Raw genomic sequence first — 26,336 nt, forward strand, 5'->3', positions numbered from 1 at the left:
ACAACATCCTAGGTCATACTCTAGCATTGTTTTCTTACGCATTCGACTGAAGTAAATTGTTTATTAGACAACAAAAAAGGAAATCAGTGATAAATGACGGCTAGGGTGAAATAAGTACTTTTAAAATTACAGTTTTGGGTAAAATATGCTCTTTTATTAAAAATCGTAAAATAAGCAAGCAAAAACGTTTTCCTGCGAAATAAGCATTTATAAGCACTAACAAACATAGTTAAAACTGCTTAACTAGGTGTGTCTTACGAAGTGTAACCTTTCTGCTTAACTAGGTGTGTCTTACGAAGTGTAACCTTTCTGCTTATCTTTAGAAGTTTGGAAAAGAAATAATTTTCCTTAGAAATCCGGACTTTAATCATAACTATATGCGAATAGTACCTTCGCAATTTGATGATCTGGATAACACTGGCCCTCATATACATAAACATTCAATGCGATCGGCAATATTTCCAGCAGAGTGCCTTAGCTTAATTTTGAGGTTAGTACAGTTTCTCTAATAGTTCTATCTCGTCCACAGCTGTGGAGTAACGGTTAGCATGCCTGACCGTGAAACAAGTGAGTTCGGGTTCAAATCCTGGTTGGGACAAATTACTTGGTTGAGGTTTTTCCGGGGTTTTCCCTCAACCCATTAAGAGCAAATGTTGGTAACTTTCGGCAATGGGCCGTGAACTCATTTCGCTAGCGTTACCACTTTCATATCATTCAAATGCCACAGACGTTGATAAAGCGTCGTAAAATAACCCCAAAAAAGTTCTATCTGCCTTTCAAGTACTTGGCTCCAAGGGATCCCCTACTTTTCTCTCTTACGTTTTTCGTATTGCACCTTCTACAAAGTTTAGAAATAAGTGCTGTAGGTGATATAGGATAAACTGAAATATAGCTCGTTCTGGAAAGTCTCTGAGGACACTTTCACGAAGGTGGAAGAAGGATATTGGCAAAAATTCAATTTTCTGAACTTCATGGTGGCCATGGATGGAAAGGACTGTGTATTTCAGGGAAATTAACCGTAATACACAGAGTGAACCGTTAGTAATGTCATTAATTTCAAGAGGTTATTCTTTCACACATTTCAAATAAAAAAATATTAATACAATTTTTCTCCTTTTACTTTCCATTCCGAGAAAAAAAAATTATACGAAACATTTCACAGCGTGTTTTAGGCAATCCATTGACTTAATTCCCAATATGCTTAGTCAATTTAAGAGAGTAGTGAATTATGGTAATGAATGAACTTTTAATGTTATCCTTCAAATATGGACAATTTTGATCCTAACAAATATAACATTTTAAAATCTCTTTTCAGAACGATAAGTTACATTTGTACAGATCATATTTCTGCATATTTAAAGGACAAAACTAAAACTATTTCAATAATTTACTTTCATAATATACTGCTATCTTAAATTGACTAAGCATATTGGAAATTAATTCAATAGTTTACCAAAATACGCTATGAAATGTTTCACATAAAATATTTTTATCTGGAGAAGGAAGCAAAAACGACAAAAATTTCCTGTTGCATATTGCTAGTTGCCTAATAGATCTACGGGACCATTAGTTTGATTTGTAATCGCGACTTCTTCAATATTAAAGTGATTGATAACAGACACGTACGATACACTATAAATGCACCATAGTGAAAAAATTGTTGAGCTATAATTTCGGAATGTCCCTTCACATAAAGAGAAAATATATTGCACGTCCTTCATTAATTACTTCTCTTAACACCGACCCGTATCCTACATTTATAAACCGAAAAAAAAAAACAATACAATAATTGTAGTTTCATTCCCGAAACTATATGACGTATTTACGTGCTGGTGTATCCCTTATACAGCGCAGAATTTTTTTTTATTCGGGTACATTTTAAGGAAAATGGGGAAGGGAAATTCTTGGGTGCCTACAGGCGACAAAATTATAAATCCGCCACTAAGTATCGTCATCACTACAACCACCATCACCAAAGCTCGGAACTTCGGGACTTGTGTCGTGTGCATGAGTAAGGTTACAGATACAACGTACACAAAGCTCACGCTGCAAGTGCTCAGGGACAGTCGTATGTACTAAGAAAGTGGCCACAACTAATGACAGGAAGACGGACGAAGAAACTGTTATGTCGAAGCCAATGACATTCAGAGAATTAAAGGTAAACGGTCTGTTTGAGGAAATAGAAAATACGTGTTATTTCGAATGGGTATTATAGAAGTTTGAAAATACATTTTGTTTTAAATTTAAGATACAGAATTTCGTGGAGAATTCGGAGGAGATACATTATTTTTTTTCGAATGGAGAGTTTATATTTTGTAAGTTGTGCCACACACAAACTAGAGGCTGGAAACGAAATTCATTGAAAGACATTGCAGTCCCTCAAATTGTAGAAAAATCTGTCCATAGCCATGGATCGAAACGTAGAGGGGCTTGCCCTAGTAGTGACACACTAATTGAAAACTATTTTCGAGAAAAATTTAGAATATACTTATCTTTCTCAGATACGAGATCAGCTAGCAACTGCTGAAAATCGAACAGAAAACAGTAACAGTGAAAACATTCAGTATTTTAAGTCTGCTACCGAAAAATCTTCGAATGTAGGTAGTCATACACTATAATAAAATGTACACAGCAGAACAGTAAATTTGATTATTTCTCATGTTTATTTTTATTATATATATGCTATGAAATTACGTGTTTCAACCTACCATAATATTATCAATATGTTGTTGCAGCCAGAAACCACTTTTGTAGCCGACCTGACAGTACCTCCGTGTTGGAAGCGGGAGTTTGTTGACATTGAAGTCCGATAGCTTAGTCACGTGCAAAGACACAAGTCCCCAAGTTCCGAGCTTTGACCATCACTATCATAATGATCATGGTCATTGGCGCGGTTTAGGGATTCTGCTTGAATTTTTTCGAAGTTTTTCCAATTATAAGGCCAATGAAAGGTAATCTAATGACGAATACTGGTTATAAAGAAACAGAAAATTGCATTACTAATATTTTAACGTAAAATAGGCCAAGACAGGTTACAACATCAAATTATAAATTTTCAGACTCTATAAAATTAGCACTATTACTTATAAAAAATCTTGTTAATACTACTTAATATGACGTACAGCCCTGAGGTTTAGGCATTTATAATACTTAAAACAGGCAACAAAAAAGGCAATTAAACATAAAAAGGCACTGTATCTAGAAAAGGCACAACGGCCATGCAAGAAAGATAATTAAAAACATGAACAAACATGTAGGTTTAAGAAAAGAAGTAATATGATTATTTTATCACTTAATTTATAAAATATTCATACAACACACCTTGCTAGTCGTTGCACATTACCGTAAGGTACAGTAGTGGTAAAAAAAATCGGACCGACTGAATAATCAAAGTCCCCGAAATGAGCCACTGCGCATGCCACGCCCGCATTCACAAGATAGCGAGTAATCTATTGAAATTGTTGTAGTTTCGACTGCTGACGTAGCCCATTTCGAAAGCCATTAGAAAATAAGCTAGTAAAATTCATGTTCTGGGAATAATAAGTTAATTAAGTAGTAAAATATCGCTGCAATCGAAAAGTATTGGGAATAAATTTGAATAAAGAACAAAAAAAAGTTTCCTTCCCAGGCAGGATCCGAACTACTAAAGTCTTAGTTACCAGTCTATGACGCTCTAGATTCAACAAGACTCTGAAATCAGCTACAAGAGTCGGTCCGGTTTATTTTTGCCACTACTGTACATATTTAGATTTAATGATATTACATTCTGCCTTAAATCAGAACAGTTTTCATAAGAGAAAAGTTCGTTCTGCTTCAACTGACATTAACTGCAACATGTCTGAAGCAAGCTAATGTACTTAGATGGACTTCTGTATACCACAAATGAAATACATTTCATTTTTTGGTAGATTTAGCCAGTATTTAGAGACAGTACAGTTAATACATTTCACTAATGGCAATTGGTTGGGCGGGAAGAGATTTTAAGTGAAAATACTGGTAATTCAGTTTACACAATAAAATAAATTCTATAAAATGTCACATCTGTGGGATAGTCAACATTAAACTTGGACATCAGAAGAATAAATAGAAGGCAATAAAATGTTACTTTAATATGCTAAACAAAAATTGGCTCTATCACTCCTAAGTGGCTCGAAATGCATTTACATCTATACAGTGGTTTCCTTCTGGAGAAAAAGGTGGTGAAACTCTATGTAGAATATAAAGCTGACGGGGAAATGATTACTATCCAGTTCACGGGAATTTTGTCGTTTTAACTTCCTTTTCATCAAACTTTAAGATTTCAAGATCTAGGCGGAGTACAAAGAAAAATTAAAGTGCCGGAACCCCGTTTGACGTACGTCACCTCAGTAGTAGGCTAAGCGACATTTTGCCGAACATCCAGAGTCTAAATACGAGTCTGTCTCTTCGGGGAGGGGGGGGGGTAGAACGGAAACGATGTCTACACAATTTTTCGATTTTGTACAAACCACATCCGACCGTTTGGTATACGTCGAGGAAGCCCTTTTTGCAAGTTGCAATTTATTTAGGTTGTACAGTCAGCTGCTTATAATAATAATAATAATAATAATAATAATAATAATAATAATAATTTATTTTACCTGGTACAGTTAAGGCTTTCAGGTCTTCTCTTCCATTATCCAGGTCTAATTAATTAATTAATTAATTAATAATAATAGTAATAATAATAGATACTTTACTGCAGTCATACAGAAAACTGCATAGTCTAAAAAAATGTCCGAGACGATCCGTCCGAACCACGATGTACTGCCGTCACACCTTATCACGACAGACAGTTAAAAGAGAAAACGGTCTAATTTCGTTGTTGATAAATGATAATGGGTTTTCTTCTTTCAAAGTAATTACAGTAAAACCTTGGATTACGAGTAACTTGGTTTGCAAGAGTTTTACAAAACGAGCGAACAATGAGAAAACATTTTTGTTCGATAAATGAGCGATGTCTTGCAATACGAGCAGCACGATTTGTACGTAACTTGCCTCGCTTGCGAGCAACAGCAAGAGGCAATGGAGGAGATCTCGTCTGAGGAGGAAGAGGAAGAAAGAGAGGAGATTAAAGAGGTGTGTATTTATTTTTATTTTATTGGGTTATTTTACGACGCTGTAACAACATCTCAGATTATGTAGCGTCTGAATGATATGAAGGTGATAATGGCGGTGAAATGAGTCTGGGGTCCAGCACCGATAGTTACCCAGCGAGGGGTGTGTAAAAGTGGGAAGCAGTACAAAATTTTGTTCAAATTCACCACCCTGATAAGGTTGTAGCAGTGCGTTCGATAAATCTGTTTAACGACATTTCCGCAAAAATCCTCATAACGAGGCAAAAGCGGGTGTCATTGGACGGGTTCTTAGTTAGGGTAACCAGATTCACATCAATAAAAAAAAAAGACACAAAGCTTAAAAACCAGGACATTATTCGAAAAAAGAGGACAGAAAATATGTACTTAGATTCAGGCTTAGGTTTATATTATACTTTAAATTACGTTAATATCTATTTTATTACAAAATATTTACAGTACAGATTTAGGCTTATATCATACTCAGAAGTATTTTACAGTTAAAATGTGAAAGCCAAGGGACCTACAATTTTCAAGAGGACAGAAAATATTTATTTAGATTTAGGCTTAGGCCTATATTATACTTTAAAATGATGTCAAAATCTACTTTATTACAGCATACTTATGATAAAACTTAACAATATAAAATTATTTTACAGTTACCTACATATGAGAGCAACGACCATAATAAGTAGGGAAAAGAGAGTTATGACGGTTGGAAAAGAGTATATTCAACCGATGCTGCTGCCACTTTCAGACAAATTACTCGAAAAAGGCGTCAAATCCGATAATTTCAAAATGTCAGGCATACAAGTTAAGAAAAGAAGGACATTTCTTGATTTTTTTAAAAATCCGCCCGGACCCCAGACAAAGGCCTAAAAAGGAGGACATGTCCGGATAAAAGACGACGTCTGATCACTCTATTCTTAGTCAAAGCAAAAGATTCCAGTTAGTCAAGCAATCAGACGTGACTCCGTTAGTGAGAGTGAAACTATTTTCTTTAAATGTTCAACAAGTTTACTAAGCAGTAAAACAGCTGAAAGACATTCAAAAACAAAATACAGTAGGCCTAAAGTAATTTGTGTTGCACTATTGTACTGAATTTTACCTAAATTATACTGTATTTTATATGAATAACAGGTTATGAAACTAATTAATCTCGGTTTGTATTGTTTTTATGGAGAAATTCGCTTTGATATCCAAGTGTTTTGGATTAAGAGCACATTTTCGAAACGAATTATGCTCGTAATCCAAGGTTTTACTGTACTAGTTGCGTACATCACTGCAGGCAGTTATCAGAGAAGTAGGTCTGTTTCCGTTCAGTTACCATTTCATTCAAGGCAATAACCAACAATAATTAGGTTGATAAAACAGTCTAGGATCTGTCACCTTGAAGAAACAATAGGTTCACCCTGCAAAGAGTCATTATGCCTACCATACGCCAATAGTAGTGATAAGGCTCAAGGAAGCTGCTCAGCGAAGGTCGTCGCTGATTACAGTATGAGTCACAAGTCAACGACCACACCAATACTAGCGAAACGATCGATGCTTGCAGAATTCACGACCACGGAGCTCGTAACGGAAATCCGTATTCAAGAAGAGCTGCCGAGTTACCGCAGTTCTCCAATCTCTTCTATGGGGAATATCTACTGCGCCAATCTATCAAGGGAAGTTTTAACGCAGTTATGCTGATCCTTGCGCTCATACAGTTCTACAGATATAAAAATATCAGACAGGAATTATTCACACATATCTCGGTTTCATGATGAAAAATGCAAGAAAAAGGTGCCGCCAGAAAAAAAGCACTAATAACTTCTTTGTAATGTCGGACATCCAGTGTTATAGATAGGTCGATGTTAACACGCAATCGAATATTCTAAAAAAACAAGCAGCACTTGAGTGGCATTAGTCATTAGAAAAAAAAACCAAAGGTATGTGTCAAAAATCCCAACCTATCTATGGTGGTTGTCCGATAAAAGACTTGTTATTAATGTTTTTAAAACTCACCAATTTAAATTAATGTGAAGTCTGCGCCTGGGTTGCACAGAGTTTCCCAATACGTGGCCTTATGGTTGACAGACTAACAAATAAATTATCCTCAAGATACTGCAATCTTTTTTTTTGTTTAGATTTCACTATTTTCATGGTAGAAAATACTGATTCACACAATTATGGAGTTGGAAACGGCAGTTATAAATATTTCTTTTTAGTTTATTTCGGCACCATCGACTGATTTGACTAAACATTTCCGCGTATAAGACACTCGAGATTTTATTTATATTCATCGCCACGCCACGTAAAACCATATTGCAAATATTCATCACTATGACTTGTCCAGCGCTTTCATCTGTCAGCTTTGTGGATACATACTGGGAGACCAGAGAAAGAATGCAGCAGTGCTGACATCCTCTCCTTCGTAGTTTCACTTGCACATTGTTCACTTTATTTTGTTCCCTATCTTTTATTTCAGTTTTAATCGCCATTGTACGGCCAATGACTCCAGTCAAGTGCCACTGCATTGAATAAAAAAAAATAATCCACTATGTTTACAAAACGCAGTACGTTTTGTGAACCCTGAAGGAAATTTTCACTCACATTATTTGAATTAGCACTGCTGTCATCTAACGCAGAACTTGATACAGAATGTCTTTTTCGAATTAAAAATTTGTCGATGATAAAAAAAAAGCAATTTTGATAAAATAGTCGCACTATTAACTGCTCACACATATATACTGAAACTGGTTAATATGTTTTGACGATTCTAAACTCTGTTTATTACTAAGTTGTTTATTGTTTATTGTTAATAAAATAACATTGACAGAAATACAATCTTAGTTCTTCCCTGAAAGAGTAAAAAACTCGTGCTCAGGGAGATATCTAAACACAAAGATAATTTTTTGACACAAACTGGGCCAAGAAAAAATAAATACAGGAATAAATTAAATTTAAAAATACAATTTAAATTTTAACAATTTAAGTCATACAAATACATATACATATTAAATCAATATATATTCTTTAAAAATTAAATTCCTAACGCTATTTTTGAAATTCCTGACACTAAAATTTTCCAAATTTGGGTATTTATCAATTATTTTATTGTATAACCTTGGACCAAAGTAGGCCTAGGTACCATGGCTCAGAGCTGTGCTTGTGAAACACTTTGGTTCCTCTAGTCGTATGAAATCGGATCTTTTAGTTCCATATTTATGATGATACAATTTGAATTTATTACGGTTTTTATGTATGAAGATTAATAAGGCAATATAATAAATCTGTTTAATTTTCAAAACATTAAAATCAGTAAACAAAAGCTCAGATGAGTAATCAATTGGTTTATTAAGGCATATTTTAATGATTCTTTTCTGAATAAGTATTAGTGGAGTGAGATTGGAATTACAAGCATTTCCCCACCCTAAAATTCCATACTGGAGAATGGATTGAAATAAAGCTAAATAAATGAGACGTAAAATATTAATTGGTAAATATGACCGAAGTATAACAAAGATATAAATTGTTTTACGTAAACTATTGCATAAATACGTAATATATTTGTTCCATCGTAAGTGTTGGTGGATCGTAATGCCTAAATACTTAACTTCTGAGGATTCGGTTAATATGGGACATTCACAACTTTGAGAAGAACAATCTGAATGATGAATTTTGAGCCTAAAGGAAGATTGAGGAGATTGAAGACCACTGGACCTTAGTGAAAATGGAACAACAGTGTTTTGGATGTGTTTAAGGAAAGAGCGTTTGAATCAAACCACTCTTTAATTACCTGTAATCCATTATTCGCATTAATATAAGTGGGAAGAGTAAACGAATTACTAAGTATTGTTGCAGTGTTCACTTTCATTTGAATTATCGCCAAGCAAAAAAATTAAACTGAACATTGTTGCACGTGTTCACGTTTCATTGGTAAAGTTTGTCTCGAAATAAAATGTACCATATCGAAGGCTTCGTTGTAAATAAAAAAAATGCGTTGTAAAGAGATGCATGGTATAAAATTTCGCGGGTGCTCATGTAAAGGGGGTTAAGTCAAATTGTTAGGTATATAAACTTCTATCCTTTGGTATTGGGGGGGGGGGGGAAACTTAACCCCTTTAACACAAGAAAAAAATAATTGTGGATAGTCAAATCTGTACTTATTCCAGTTTAGCCAATTCATACTTAACCCCCTTTACACGAGCACCCGCGATTTATTTTTCAATTTCAAAATTTCGCGACACACTCCATGGGGCTGCGCGACACACCTGTTGGGAAATCCTGACATAATGAGTACTGGAAGAGAAACTGTAATACTTTCTGTAACTTATTACGTAAATTTGATATTCCTACTCTTTTTTGTGTCTAATGTATGGAAACCGACAACGACTTGTGACGTAAACTGAACTTCTCCACTCTATGAAACATTCTTTAGCAACAGGTAGAGTTTTACAAGGGAAAAAAAATCAGAATTACTTGCATTGCACATCTAAAGGACTAGGGAATAAGAAGAATTCACCGGCACGATATCCATTTTATTTTAATTACGTTAACTGTACATGAAATTTGAATAAAGTCTTAATGAATATTTTCATAGATAATTCAGAATAGGTTTTTGCATACATATTCGCGCTCCAATGATGTCATTTTCCATCAAGCATATAAAACGAAGGCAGTAATCCCATTTACATTTAAGCTATGTTCCACCGCAATAAAAACCACTGAACCATGGGTGAAATTAAGATCTTGCTGTATGGAAAGGATTCACATTTCTCTCTGTTGCCCTTTCGCCAATAGTCGGTAACAAGACTCTCCAGATTATGAATTCTATGTGAAATTTCCCTCCGGTTGCTAATGGTCAGAGAAATTAGGAATTGCACAAAGCCGGCCGTATCTAATTACACGTAGTTCTAGACCCAAGAGCATTAAACAATTATAACCAGATCCTGAGAAGTAAAATACAGAAACTGCACAACAAAAAAACATTCACCAGCTACACAAACTGGGTGGTCTTTTGTAATGTTCAATACTAGCTTCTTTATACAGGGTGAACCAGAACTCTACCGACAAACTTTCACAGGTTGTTCAGGGATGTTGGCTGAGTGTTTTGATATAAGGAACCTATAACTATCCTTTTTCCTCAGTCCGCGCTCGTCTTCTTTAGTCGGTGACTCAGGAGAAGACGAGTGCGGAGTGAGGAAAAGGGGTGTTTAATAGATAATGTTACGACAACACGTGCAATACTTGTACTACTAGTAAGCGGAAATATTATTTGATCTCCGGTAACTTAATACTGAGTGATGTGCTCATTCCTATTTCAGCAGTCGCCGTATTGCACGACATGTCAACGTAAGCCAATCAACTGTTTTGAGACTACAGTCGCTGTACAGTTTGCAGAGATCATGGCGGTCAACATTTTGAACAGTTGCTTTAAACTAAGTGTATTGTACAGTACCTAAAGTGTTTAAGAAACAAGTATGAGTTTTGTTCTAAGGCTTGTTTCATTACTCATGTAATTTTTGTATCGTTTGTATTACCGTTTATTACACTACAGTACCTACTTCAGAACACAATTGGTTACTTTTTAATTTTTCCTTGTAATCTATCAGAACCCATCGTATCACCGTCCAAGCGACATGCTACAAGTAAACACATCAACTCATTACTCAGCAATAAGTCACCGGAGACCATAGGTTCCTTAGGTATATCAGACCATTCCAACACAGTGTTTGAGGGCTAGGGCGCCCGGATGCTGCCCTGTGTCTGCCCAGGGCGGACCCCCACTCCTCTCTGTCGCTGAGGCTGTGATTGTGTACGAATGCATACGATCATCTACTCTCTTCCTCGTCTGTTCGATTATATTCCTGAGGCATTGCAGGATCATTAATTAATTAATTCATTCATTCATTCATATCGTTTGTGCTTAACCGTTTTGAGTAAGAATGGAGAGAAGTACGTCGACAGTCTGTTCAGGATTTAACCTCTCTTGGGAGGGCTTGTATCTTGTCCAATCTGACGACAACAATGTTCAATATGCCATATCAATGTACGGGCAAAAGTGTACAACATTAAGCGTCACTTTGAAGTTACACATTCTGATACCCACGCTCATATTATCGTCGAAGAGAGGACGGCAATAATAACGAAAATAAAGGTCAAAATGTAGTCTTCTTACGACGAGATAAGTATCATTTCAACTAATTAAGTACTCTAAAGGCAATATAATTAAATTAATTTTATAGTAAGTTTATTTTTAACAGTTGTCAATAATGTGTGAGAATTATTATAAAAACTTTTGTTAAACTGTTAAAGGATTTTCTGCCCGTTTAACCATGTAGGCGTATTTTTTTTTTATAGTGACAATGTCATTAAAAATTTATTTTTCCCTTTCTTTCGCAGCACATTGAGCCAAGTTCCGAAAGAGCTGTCCATGAAAGCTATATTGTTGCCCTAAATATCGCCAAAAGTAGCCGGCGTTTCACGGTTGAAATGTTTGTAGAGTGGATGATTTCAACTTCAGAGATATTGTGTCCTTCCCTGGTGACGTTATTCAAGTAAATTAGTCTCTCTCCATTAAGCAATCTTTCGTCGCGTGCAGGAACTTTGTGAACATTTTTATGACGCTCTTTTCTGTAAATGTTGTGCAGACTCCAGTCAAATTCCAAAGAGAACTGATAAGGCTTCAGTGTCACACAATTTTGAAAGATAGATATTACAAATTCCACGCGGCCTGACCTCCCTCTCAGCGATCGGTATTCCGTCCAGGGGCGTATTTTGCGGACTACCGGGGCTACCGGCGGTAGCCCAAGGAAATTGCAAAAGAAAAAGTTTATAATAGGGCCTATAACATAATGTAATAATTTTGTATTACCGTATTAGTTTTACCACAGTAATTAAAATTAAAGTAATTGTTAGATTTATATGCGCTCTCTGCTCTCGAAAGAAACAAGTTGTCAAGGCGGCATCACTGGAGAAACCGCTGCTACGAAGGGTAGCCTGTGACCGTTCCGTTCACGTCGCACAACTCCCCGTCCCCCCGCTCCCTCCTGTTTCCATCGTGCACTGTAGGTGGGTGAGTTGCCGCTCTCGTGATCGGTTTCTTGGAAGGCGCGAAGCAACAATATGCTTAGTACGCTAGCTCATTAATGTGATTGTGTTCTTGCAGTGCAGTATTTTAAATTTGTGATTTGTTCGAGTGTCTAAGAGTTATATTAATTGTGAATTATTAAGTTTTTAATTTCCCAATTAAGTGATATTGTGAAAAATATGGCAGAACAAGTTTCTGGAGAGGTTTGTGTTGAAAATGACTGTGTAATAGAAGGTTTATTAAAAGTGCCTTTTAACCGTCGTACATACAACGAGAAAGTTGAAATTGTGAAAATGGAAAGACCAACTCCTGAGTTAAATTTGTCCATGGACGTAAAAGAAAAACAGCGTGAGTACACACGCCATTTCACTTCAACATCATATGGTAAGTGGAATTGGTTGTGTGGTACTTCTAAACTGTCTAAACTATTTTGCTGGCCATGTTTGTTATTTAGCCGCGAAACTAATGTGTGGTCAAAAGAGGGGTTTTCTAATATGAATTCCCTTCGAACGGCAGTCCTAAAACACGACAAATCAAAAGCTCATATTTATAGTAGCATGAACTTTGCAAACTTTGGGAAGACAAGAATTGATTTACAGCTAGATAAGCAAAAAGTTCTACACATCAACCAACACAATGCTCTTGTGAAAAAAAAATCGGGAGATTTTACTGCATCTTATTAACGCAGTCTGCTTTCTAGGAAAACAAGAATTGACTTTTCGGGGTCATAATGAGAGTGTGGAATCAGACAATAGAGGAAATTACATTGAATATTTAAGTTCCTTAAGTGAATTTGACCATTTACTGGCCAATCATCTTGAGAGTTCAACAGTATTCCGTGGTACTTCTCCCGCAATTCAGAATGACTTAATATTTGCTATAAGTGGGGTTATGATAAAGAACATAAAATCTGAAATAGAAGAAGCACCTTTTGTGGCCATTGTTGTTGATGAAACAAGTGACTGCTCTAATCAGAGTCAATTGTCCACTGTTTTAAGATATGTCGACAGTACTGCCAATGTTCAAGAACGGTTTATAGGATTCACAAATGTCAGTTCGGTCAAAACTGCTGCTGCTTTGTTTCAGCATGTGGAAGGTGTTATAGCAGAATACAATGTCGGCAATAAGTTAATTGCACAGACATACGATGGTGCTTCAGTTATGGCGGGAAATATTAAGGGGCTTAAAAACAAAAGTTCAAGAAAAGTATCCTCAAGCACTATTTGTCCATTGTTACAGCCATGTTCTCAATTTAGTTTTGCAACAAACTACTTTATCCATTCCAGAATGCCGCATTTTTTTCAAAACACTGTCGGGTTTAGCTGCATTTTTCTCATCATCTCCTAAAAGATCAGAAAAACTCAAGGAATTTATGAAAAAGAAACTCCCAAAAGTAGCACCAACTAGATGGAATTTTACATCTCGGCTTGTAAATACAGTAAAGTAATACAGAGAACAACTGACTGCTTTCTTTGAAAATATCATTTGTAATGACTCTGAAGAAAACTGGGATGATGATGTAATTGTGCAGGCTCAAGGATATTTGTATTTTTTCACACAGTTTCAGAATATATTTCTTCTTGAAGTCTATGCTAGAGTGTTCGCACATACAGATGTGCTCTACAATATTCTTCAGACAAAAAGTCTAGACATAGCATACTGCTTGCAAGAGGTATCAAAGTTAAAACATACTATATCCGAGTTCAGACGTAGTGGGTTTCCGTCCATATGGAGTAATATGGAAAATGAAAATTCTTCAGACAATACAATGGAACTACCATTAAAGCGAAGAAAAGGAGATGATGAATTGAAATACAGGCAGCTGTACTACAGCATACTAGATCGTACGCACATGGAAATTACTGACAGATTTTCTGATTATGGAAAGCTTCAGTTCACTCATCTTCTAGATTCTCAAAAATTTTCTGCTTATAGAGAAAACTTCCCGAATGAGGCACTAAACAAATTATTTCAGTCCTATAACAGTCACTTTGATCAAGTACGTTTGAAAAATGAATTAAGTGTAATATATTCAGCAGAAGTCTTTGATTTTTCGAACAAACCTATCCATGAAATATTATCTGCCATATATGAAAACCAGCTGAACCAAGTTATTCCTGAAGCCCTTAAATTGACAACATTAATTGTGACAATACCAGCTACGTCAGCATCGGTAGAAAGAACATTTTCTGCGTTGAAGAGAATAAAATCCAACTGTAGATCAACTCATACACAAGAACGTTTATCCGGCTTGGCACTGATGTCAATTGAAAAGTCATTTCTACAGAAACTTCGCAAGCGGCCCAACTGTAATTTCAATGACGAAGTCATCAAAGTATTTTCGTCCCAATCAAGAAGTCTGGAATTCACATATAAATAGGTAAGGAATTTTATTATAGGGTTTTTAAAATATATTTTGTGTAATAATAGGGTCAGTGGTAGCCCAGACCTTAAACCAGTATACGCCACTGATTCCGTCTCTTTCCTACCCACTCGCTGTCTCTCTCCGGGGCTCGGCAGGGCTCATGTAGAACCCAGGGCAGCCACGGGGCATTCCGGTGGCTGCCCACTTGGAATGGCTTGCCTTATATCAAAACACTCAGCCAACTTCCCTGAACCTGTGAAAGTTTGTCGGTAGAGTTCAGGTTCGCCCTAGACATGTAGTCTGCAGTTTATAGTCCCAGTTGTTAAAGCTTTTGTATACATTTTAAAATATTGACATTTTCAAAGTAATAACGCATTGTGAACAATTTAAACAGAATCATATAAAGACACCTCATGACACCATTGGGAATCGAACCGCAACATTTCGGCATACATTATACAGAGTAATTAGATGCTGCAGTTACGAAAGTATATAATAATAATAATAATAATAATAATAATAATAATAATAATAATAATAATAATAATAAATTGAGGGGCTGGGTGCAAGAAAGGCATTTTAGAGGATGTGCCTTTTTTTGGGTAAAACGCTTTATTGTGTTCTCTGATCTGTTATGCATATGATCACCAAGTTGTAGTTCAATACTTGATCATAGAGGTCAGGAGTACCGTACCCAAAATTTAAAGGCGTGCATAGGTAACATTATTACGGTTTGAACTTTCAACATCAATTTTCTCAAAACTTGCATTTGAGAGAAGTGCCTTTCTTGCACCCGACTCCTCAATTCTTAATTATCATCAACGCAAAAGATTGGTGCTCATATCAACTGTGAATAGAGTAACGGTTGAATCGTACTGGAGTAAAATGTACACATACTAAATGTGTCCAAGGCATATACTAACTACGTCCCAAGGGACACTCAAACGTCATAGTGACCATAGTGCCTATCTATGGCACTCCAAAGCATTGGAGGCTGCGATATATGATTGTACTAAAACTGTACCGTAGTGCTCTCTTAGAGCTTATGCAATTCGCAAATTTGGCAAATGCCACTTTCAAATTTTGCAGATTTCACTTAGGTCAAAATTGGTTTAACAAATTGCAAATATTGGGGTACGTGCAAAATACTTACTTACTGGCTTTTAAGGAACCAGAAGGTTCATTGCCGCCCTCACATAAGCCCGCCATAGGTCCCTATCCTGAGCAAGATCAATCGTCTCTATCATCATATCCCACCTACATCAAATCCATTTTAATATCATGTTCCCATCTACGTCTCGGCCTCCCCAAAGGTCTTTTTCCCTCCGGCCTCCCAACTAACACTCTATATGCATTTCTGGATTCGCCCATACGTGCTACATGTCCTGCCCATCTCAAACGTCTGGATTTAATGCTCCTAATTATGTCAGGTGAAGAAAACAACGCGTGCAATTCTGCGTTGTGTAACTTTCTCCATTCTCCTGTAACTTCATCCCTTTTAGCCCCAAATATTTTCCTAAGCACCTTATTCTAAAAAAAAAAAAAGTTTTGAGATTAGCAACTTCTTAGGGTTCCTTTTTGTTTCGCCATTTCTTGAATCCAGCCATATTGACGATATATTCACGTATGTTTTAATGTCCATTCAACCCAAGAACCTCGAGCCCAATGAGTGAATTACATTTCTCCTGAGTGATTTTCCTCCTTCCGTTTGGGGTAGAATGGATAGAGTTTTCCTCAAGTGCGAGGTCTTCCAATCGAAGCTGAACTCAATATTTTATCATAATTCATAACCATTCCAATATATTTTCAGTAAATTAACAAATACAATGAAAAAAATATAAACCGAAGTGTATGACAAAATTAATAGTTTTCATGAAGTGTGTCGGAGGAGAAAAATAATTCCAAGGAAAGAGAAACATATAAATGAAAAAAATTCAGCAGTTCATTGCAGAAAACTATCTGTTCTAGATTTCTTGAAATCTGTATCATACACATTTCAGTGCTGTTCAATTTTAATATTAGGACTGCTATTCAAGTTTTATATTTTAATACGTGACAGGCTATATATTTTTCTTTTATTTAAGAAAACTTTCTTATACAATTATGTACAATACAATTGTGCTTAAAAATTATAAATACTTTGCTATAAAAGCACACTAGAAACATGTATGGAGGTTGCAGTCCTATGACTGTCCTCTGGCAATATGTAAAATAAAACAAAAATGTTAATTTCCAAACATCAGATCTGAATGTCTTTTCTCTTTTTAATCTTCTTGGCGAGGCGGTAGACGTTGTTCTGGGATGATATTAAGCAGGTCATTTTGATGGTTAACCAGTGAGCGATGAAGTCGTATGTAGGAGCTGCGCAGGGTCGATTCAACTGTAAGCACGTTCAAGTCTTTGTGTAGGTTGTCATTGGGGATGTACCAGGGTGCATCCACGATTAGTCGAAGGACCCGGTTCTGAATTCGTCTGATTTGGGAATTGGATGCAGATCCCCATATACCACAGCCATACATCCATATAGGTCTGATCAATGAGAAATATATATTTTGATACCGGTATATTAATGTTTTATTTCTTGCGGTCTTACTAATAAAAACTCTATATGTACACAGACGTTTAACTGTCTTATGCTTATACAATGAGTAGCTCGTTTATACGTCGTGTGTAAATTCCATATTAATAATCACTACATATGTCGTGTATAACGGTATAACTGTTACACAGCTACGTCATAGTTTCGTCATTACTTCATTACGAAAGGTAATAGAATATCTGAGGCTCTCTATTGCATCCAGTATAGCGCTCTAGTGTGCCATGTTAAGTATCGATAGAACAACTGGCTCTGATCGATTACCACACTATAATGTGATCAGAGAGTACAAGCTACAGCAATATTATTCTAATTATTCAGTGCTCTTTGGTTTGTTCTTCTGTGGTTACAAGGCAACCATTATCACAAAATGACAGCCGATACGAACAGCTGTTAGAGGGGCGGCCATTTTTTTCTCTATATACAACACTTAAACAAGGGGTTTCGTGTATATAACTACTGCAAAGCAATTCCCATTGAATAGTTACAGACTGCATATACATCCATAGCTTACGCGTGGTTTATTAGTAACGTTTTCTGTCCCAACTCTGCATAAGTCTCGTATAAGAACTATACACGGTTTATTAATAAGACCGTTAATAGTTTAAATATTATCAATTCAATTACATGCACTATAAATGCAATATTAATTAGTGATGTGCAATTTTATATTTTAAATAAAAATTTATTTTTGTGATCTGGATATCTTGTTTCGGAACCATATAGTACAATCACTCTCAGAGACCCAGTTGGTGTAAGTAACAGGGACCTTGTCGGTATGTCACGGGACCCAGTTCCTAGGCATCGAAGATCGGTTCCTTCTGAATGCATTCAGACTCTTGAACTTCTGCCAGTAAAGGCTGGTCCACAATAAACCGGAAACGGAAACGACAACAAAAACAGAAATAGTTAAAATAAATGTATTTAAATGTGAGCATTCACAATTAACGAGAAGCTTTTCGGAGCCCGGCAACAGGAACGTGAAAGTTAAATGTGAATGCTCATTTAAATACATTTATTTTAACAATATTTCCGTTCTCGTTGTCGTTTCCGTTCCCGGTTTATTGTGGACCAGCCTTAACTTATTGGTCTTACGAGTTTTTAGACTTTCATGCTGACTGACCAGAATTAGGTTTCTGAATAATCCACCATGTCCTGGAACTTGACATTTTCAACGTTTTGGAGCTACTTACAGCTTCCATCATCAGTGCAAAAGGTAAGACCAGAGAGGTAGCTATTTTTTTTTTTTTTTTTTTTTTTTTTTTTTTTGAAAGGAAGGTTTGACGACTTCTTTGGCCTTAACGTTTGCCTTGATGAAACCTGTATGTAGTTCCGAAACGTTGAAAATGTAAAGTTCTAGAACACGGTGGAATATTCAAAATTCTAATTTTGAATTTATTGGTCTTCCCAAATGTCTGCTTCCAACTAGTGTGTAGTGCAGAATTGTCCTTGGCAACCTATATTATTATTATTATTATTATTATTATTATTATTATTATTATTACTATGAGATCTTGGCAAAAACAGTTGTACAAACTCAACAGCTCTAAAATACTGAGCAAATGCAACGAAATGTAAAGATCTGGGATCAAACCTTGGGAATCCCCGGCAAGTCGTTACTGTAGGTACTGCAAGTTAGTTCCTCTTTCTTTATTTGGTTTAACAAAACAAGTTTTCCTTCAATTATAGTAACAAAAAAGGATTACGAATAAACAAGTCTAGGAGAATTATAGAAACATCTGTTCGTATTCTGAATAGTTATATTCCCACCTGGACAAGATGTAGGAAAACATACTAGCTTGTTTCTTAGCAGTCGCAAAGCAATGTCATTGCTGACAAGATACTCGGAACAAACATCACTAAACATCGAAGCAGTTTCAGATGAATGACGACAATAAAAATCACTTGAAGTTAATAATAATAATAATAATAATAATAATAATAATAATAATAATAATAATAATAATAATGATAATAATCATAGTTTAGTCATAACCACAATTTTATACATATTGCCCCACGTGATCCGTTTCAGCGAAGAAAATAATGTTGTCTGCCAAATGTTTGCCTTTCTTTGTCTCATTTCCCCTTAGACAGAGATGTCCACAACATATAAGCTCCATTCCTTCTTGCAGCATGTCTTATACAGTGAAACCTCTCCTTACGGACACTCCTCAAATACGGACAGATTTTCATGTCCCAACTGAAATAATATAGAAATAATGATAAATTTAACTCTCGTTTACGGACACAGACACGGACAAGGACAGCTGTTTCACAGTCCTAAAGCTTGCTTTACCTGCTGACTGCGGACAGAACTTGAATTTTAAGACCTAATGTGTTGCAAAAATGGAAAATTTAGTTTTGAGAACTGTACAGAAATTCCTTAACATGAAAGAAGACAATAAGGGTCTCTTAGGCTACCACTAGCCCAGCCGGCTACCTCTTATTAGCTGAAAGTGGGTGGATAAACGAAGTCATAAAATTTAACCTGTCTGATGGGTCCAAGGTTTTCGTGATCGTGAAATTGTATTCGACACATCATTGGGTTAGTAGGATTCTTCTCTTCACTTGAATCAGTTGTTCTGTTTCAAGAGACATGGCACCTAAACGTAAAGGTTAAGTTGAAAACTATAAACTACAGTACTGCGTAACTGTAGACCTAGAATAAAATTGCATGGCACAGTACTATATTTTCCTTTTTCGGTCTTATCTACTGTAGTTCAAAGTTGCAAAGAATTTACTGTAGTACAGTATACTGTATTTAGAATTAAACTACAGTAATACATTTCATATAAAGCGTTAAGAGATACATAATGCATATTATAAATTTACTGTTAGATTGGGGAGCCTCCCTCTCAATAAAGGACACCTCTCAGATGCGGACAGATTGTTACGTCCCTTCGATGTACGTAAATGAGAGGTTTCACTGTACTTACATTAATTTTGTTGAAGTGGATGTGGGCCTACCTTTCAGTTTCTGCAGAATAATATATTATTACTTGTCGGTAATTTACTATAGGCTATTTTATTTTCTCATTATACCTATATGACGCACCGTTAATCGAAATGTTAAAGAGTCGGGTGTCAACGCTGGTAATACAGGTTATAATCCCAGCAGATCGAAATGAAAAGCTTGTGCGTTGTGGTAGATTTACGCGAGGTACTCCCATTTCTCCCATCCGCATTCCACCATTGCTCCAACAATCATTCTCATGCGGTGCTATACAGATCGTGTCCCATACTGCACCGAGGCTCACGCTAAGGAGGCAAGAAGATCTACAGTAGGCCTAGTGGTGATCAACTCGTGCTCTTTGTACAAGAGCAGTCTTCGCTGCACAGGAGCAGTATGCGAAAGCAGATCGTTCCAATGATTGCTATGCCAATGTTGCTCTATTTTGCTCTTAAGTGCACGTGATAGCACACAGAGCTTCGTAAGAGCAGCTGAGATGGTCACCACTGATCTACAGTTATACGACGTGTCACTTCTAGAAAAGGGACATTTGGATAAATGACACAAAGTCAAGTACTCACCACTGGAATATACAGAATGTAACAAAAATGTGGGGCAAAACTTCACGAACGGACTTCTCATATGAGGCGTTCAGAGCTAAAGTGGATCAAGTCACAAATTTTCATAAATTGAGTTCAATTCATTTTTTGATTACCTGAAGTTGGATCTTTTCCGAGCAGTAATGCATCAAGTCTTAATTCCAAGCATTCGCCAGTAAGTGACACCAGTCACTTTTGGCTCAGATTATATTTGTTCATGATGTTCTGATCATAGTGGATCAAGTCACCAAAGCGTTGCATCAATTAACATCACAATTGTTTATATTTTATAAATCTAGAATTTGAGAATGGAGCAATAAAATTATTGCTAGTCAAATTAGATAATCCACTAGAGCAAGTTAACTTTAAGTCCTATTATCTCAAAACTATGTCTCATGAACTTGATCCACTTTAGCTCTGAACGCCTCGTATGTAGGTTAGGCGTATAATATGGGTCGGGAGATCCTTAATTTCCGAATTATCAACACGTTTATTTAATGGAAGTACTATTACGATATTTTTAGTGATTTATTTTACGACGCTATATCAACTGCTGTGATTATCTAGCTTGTGAATGATAAGAAAGTGATAATGCTGCCGAAGTGAGTTCAGGGTCCAGCGCCGAAAGTTACCCAGCATTTATTCTTAATGAATTCAGGGAAAACCTCAATCGGGTAACTTGTCCCAGGGGTGATTGCCTGGTTGGGTTTTTTCCGAGGTTTTCCCCAACCATAAGGCAAATGTCAGGTAATCTATGGCGAATCCTCGGCTTCATCTCGCCAAATATATCGCTATCATCAATCCCATAGACGCTAAATTACGCATAGTAGTTTATACAGCGTCATTAATTAACAAAAGAAAAAAAGAGAGAGACACAGGGATCAGTCTCTTAGGGCAACACACACTAACGAATGTCAATACGTAGTTAGTAAACATAGGCTAAGAAACGTTAACATGAAGCACGAGTAACTAATGTCAAATCTGGAATTTAGAAAGGCGTTGTCCATCCATCCTTGATAGACTGTACGGCTTTCTCACTGCCTCACTTGACAGGTCTTCCCATAGAAAAAGTTACCGATCTCCATAGTTCCAGAACCGTGAACCGCATGCACCAGTAACCCGGCTGCATTTTCTCTGAGAACAGAACCACCCCCAGAAGAAACAAGAGATTTATTTGCATAATCATTCAAGCAGTAAGTAACAATCTCGAGTATCAGTGTGAGGTAACTAGTCTCCCTTTTGACTTGATGTCAAGCTAACCGTGGAAAAGTGATTCCATACTGCTGACAACTGACATTTTATAGGCATATAGACTATAAAACAAAGTATGATGATGATGATTTTGGACCGTATTTTGTCCCATGAGGCTCCAAGGTTAAGTATTACAGAACTTTTTAAGTGGACTACGCACGTGCATATGCAACAGAAGTATTTGACTGGCTGCTCATGCGACTCCTATTTGGTCAAGTTGAGCTGAACGAAACATGGACCGCTTTAACACCTACACTAATAGGCTATTTACAGTTTAAATTGGCACAGGATGCATTATAGGGGCCAATCTCCTTATTGGTTGAATGGTATGAATGCTACTATCGATATGTATTGTTGTTATAATCGACATAAATATGTTCCTAACTTCTAAATTAACAGTCAGTATATTGTTGACTTGTAGCCTACTTCAAAATGGAAATAACGGCAGTAATAGTAAAATATATTTTCCCTGGACCAAAAATATAATACAAAGTGACTAAAATCACATCAGTAGTAACAAACTGTTTAAATTTATTTATTTAATTTTTTAATTTGGTAGCATTTAATGCTTATCGAATATCGATGCTAAAAACGCTATAATATGCTATTGTTACTATTTAAAGAATGTAGCCTATGTATACCTAGATTGATGAAACATTATTTAACCTAGACTTTTATGTAGGGGCTACAGTGTTGTGTATTGTAATGCAAGGCATTTTATTTAATAACAGGCTACTATAGTCTATTTATTTTGTATAATAGTGTATATTCGTTCGTTCTCAGTGTTCTCCCCAAGGGCAGGTCTTTCACTGCAAACCCAGCTTTCCTCAATCTTTTCTATTTTCTGCCTTCCTCTTTGTCTCCTCAAATGATCCATATATCTTAATATTGTCTATCATCTGCCCCGAACTCTTCTCCCGTTCACCATTACTTCTAGTGTATCCTTCAGTAGATAGTTTCTTCTCAGCCACTGACCCAAGCAATTCCTTTTCCTCTTCCTAATCAGTTTCAGATAATTCTTTCTTCACCCACTCTTTCCAACACAGTTTCATTTCTTATTGTCTGTTTGTCCACTTCACACGTTCCATTCTTCTCCATATACACATGCTTCTATTCGCTTCTCTTCACGTCGTCGTCGTAATGTCATGTTTCTGCCCCATACAATGCCACATTTCATACAAAGCATTTCACTAGTTTCTTCCTTAGTTCTTTTCCCATTGAATTTGTCTTTTGTTTCCTTTATATAGTATTAGCAGTCTAGTACATACAGTCACGGAGTTATGAGGGTGCTAGGAACAATAGACTGTGCCGGTACTATTTCGCATTATCTGTAATGAGGCGATATTAGCGATCCTAGTGATTAGCAACTGTCTATGGATGCATATTTACTACGTATTGAGCTTCGTGATTGTATATACTAGATTGTGGTATTAGTAGATGTTGTCTACGTATCTGTGCCAATATATGATAATGTCTGCCTAGGCCTATTGTTGTTGTCTTTGTTTAGTATATAGGCCTATATCTGTTTTATGTTATGTAAGAATGTTTCTTCTAGTATGCTGGAAATGAGTACACCCAAAGCTACACCATATCGTGGATTTTTTCTACGATGTCCTCACTTGTTGCTGTTAGTGAACATCCACTGCGGGGTTCGTCTTCCACATTCTTTGGAGCATTTTTAAATAGTGCCGTCTATTTTTTCATAATCGAAAACGCTGGAGCGAATTCACCCAATGTTGCATCCATGCCTGGTTTAATTTCTGTTGGACTCATTCCTCTTTTTTACGAATGACAGCACGAAGGTCGATACCATTTTTGCCAATGTGTTCGGCGCACTAACTTCAAATTTAAACTACACGAAATATAGTCAACAGAGAATTATGATTTTTCGTGCTTGAACTAATGTAAAATGAGTGCTAACAACGGCGACATTGTCGACACGTTTTGAATATCATTTATGTTTCGGGTCACGCATGTTCAAACGCACATCGTAAATTTGGGTAGTTATTGCCTATTTAAGTACAATTGGTGTTGGTAGGTTTCAATACAAAACTGTAAATTTGGTCAGATTATTTTAGGTGGGAGGAAAGAATGTCCAATGTCTGGAATAGATTCCTCAAAATCGTTCATTTGATCAACTGATCTAAGCGACACGATTTTTACCATTTTCACTGCCAATAAAACACACAGCCTACTCTCTCTGAGAGCAAAAAAGATAAAATGGCCTATCAATCAATACTGAAGGTTTTCTTTTTTTTATTTTCCAATGGATCCGAACAAAAATATTAGAGACTACTGCCTGGATCAGTGATTCGAACTTTTTTGTTTCGACGATCCGTTGAAATGTTTGGTTAAATCTTGGAAAACCTCGGATGGCTGGCATAGCTTAAATAAAAGTATAAATTAGTACTGAATAGTACCGTATAGGGGATCCACCACTGTGGACTTAAGGCTAGTTCACAATAAACCGGGAACGGGAACGAGTCTAACGAGAACGGAAATATTGTTAAAATAAACTTATTTAAATGTGAGCATTCACAATTAACTATTGTAAATGCTCATATTTAATTAAACACATTTCTTTTAACCTTATTTTCGTTTTAGTCCTCGATGTCGTGAGCCAGCCTTAACTGTTAGCACTTCTGACCGTGAAACGAGCGGGTCCGGGTTCAAACCTGGTTGGCGTTTTCTCAGAGGTTTTCCCTCACTCAAATGAAGCAGAACTGCTGGGTAACTTCGGAGTTGGATCTGGGACTCATTTCGTCATCATTACCAGTTCACGGTGTAGCGTGCTCTATTGGTACAAGAGCGCGACCGTTCGAAGACAAAAACTCACACAATAGGAGGGGTAAGCACAAGAAACCTCAGGCTGCTGTGCAAGCCTTCGGATCCCTCCTCCATACAAAGAAACAAAAAGTGTGCTGACCAAATCACAATTCATAGCCTAGCTACTTTTTAAAATAATAAAAACTGCACTCTCTATTCTGCATTAGAATTAACTTACTGGCTACAAAACTGTGTTACTGAAAATATTTTGTGAAAATATGAAGAAAAGAGCTTCTGATAGCCTGTTAATGTCCATAAAAAAATAATAATAATTTTAGGATTCATTTTCAATAAAACGATGTTTTTTCAAGACGTCTTAGGCCTGCCTAATTCGGTTGACACGGTAAGTTCAATGTGCAGTTTTTACTCGTTTTTTTTAAACACAATAATATTGTAGGCTTGGCAACAACACCGACAGGCAAACACGAAGTTCAACGGACGTTTGGTTAAATTAGATGTGGTTCATATTAGATGTGGAGAATTCGAGCAACATGTTTAGACAGAGTTTTCTAGTACGAAACGGTTTTCACTGATAAGTAACACACAATTTCTCATAAAGTTTGTCGTTTTCTAATGCCAGGCGTTTGACAAAAAAAGTCATTAGACCTCTTGTGCACTCCAATATTTTTCAAAGATATTGTCACGGTCAACCACTGAAGCACAGATTTTGAGGTGTTCCGAATCCATTTCTTGGTTAAAGATTAACTTCACTTTTAACCGCTATCACATCTCAGTGCAACCGGTTCCTCTTCATGCAGGCGAAATAAATTCACTGAACTCCTCGAATACTTCGAGAAAGGATCCCTAATCCATTCGTACATGTGGATTACGAAAAAAAAGGGGTCTATATGACTATAGGATATCGGTAGTATGTTCATGAGAATATATGTTGGCTAGATTGGGGAATGGGGTGATGATTATGATTATAATTAATTATTATGATCATGATGTTCGTGATAATGAATGTAGAATCTGTATTTAATTCTCGTATCAGATTTGCGCATGGTATAAGTTACATAAATTAACTTAAAGAAACTTCAGTTATTGTAGGGGTAGACTACCCTTTACTGAAGTTACAAAGCATCACACAGCAAGGATATTAATAACAAATTCACTATAGAGTCTACTCCATCACGTAAAAGTTAATGACGACGTAATTCAGTTCTTAAAACTGGAGACAAGGAAAATAAAGCACATAAAAACAACTAGGCCTACCATAACCTTATCGAGGGCATCATGCCATGCCAGAAGGGCGTATCAACAAAACTGTACTTTTATGGTAGAGTCATGAAAGATTGAAATAATTTTTTCTTTCCTTGTCTACACAACAAGGTACTTATTTGAGCCTTTCTCATGTCCACTGTAATTTTCAAACGATTGTTTTCAAATAGGGCCTATAATGGGTTTCATTACAAATATATAATAGGCCTATCGCAAAATTTGTTGATACGACGTCTATTAATATGCAGTAGGTACATGACAAATTAGATGTAGGCCTACCGAAAAATAGAGCTCAGAATACTATTCAGACTGTTTTTTTTTTTTTGTAAATTAGGCCTAACCTCAAATATCAAAACA

At 36.3% G+C, this 26,336-nt stretch overlaps 1 protein-coding gene across 4 annotated transcripts in view; it reads right to left on the reverse strand.

Annotated features, from left to right (window-relative positions):
* Klp31E (kinesin-like protein 31E) overlaps nt 1–26,336 on the reverse strand; it is a 517,900-nt gene that overhangs the window by 490,283 nt on the left and 1,281 nt on the right. The window lies entirely within an intron of this gene.

The sequence above is a fragment of the Periplaneta americana genome, chromosome 2, assembly GCF_040183065.1.
Source record: "Periplaneta americana isolate PAMFEO1 chromosome 2, P.americana_PAMFEO1_priV1, whole genome shotgun sequence".
NCBI classification, from domain to species: Eukaryota; Metazoa; Arthropoda; class Insecta; order Blattodea; family Blattidae; genus Periplaneta; species Periplaneta americana.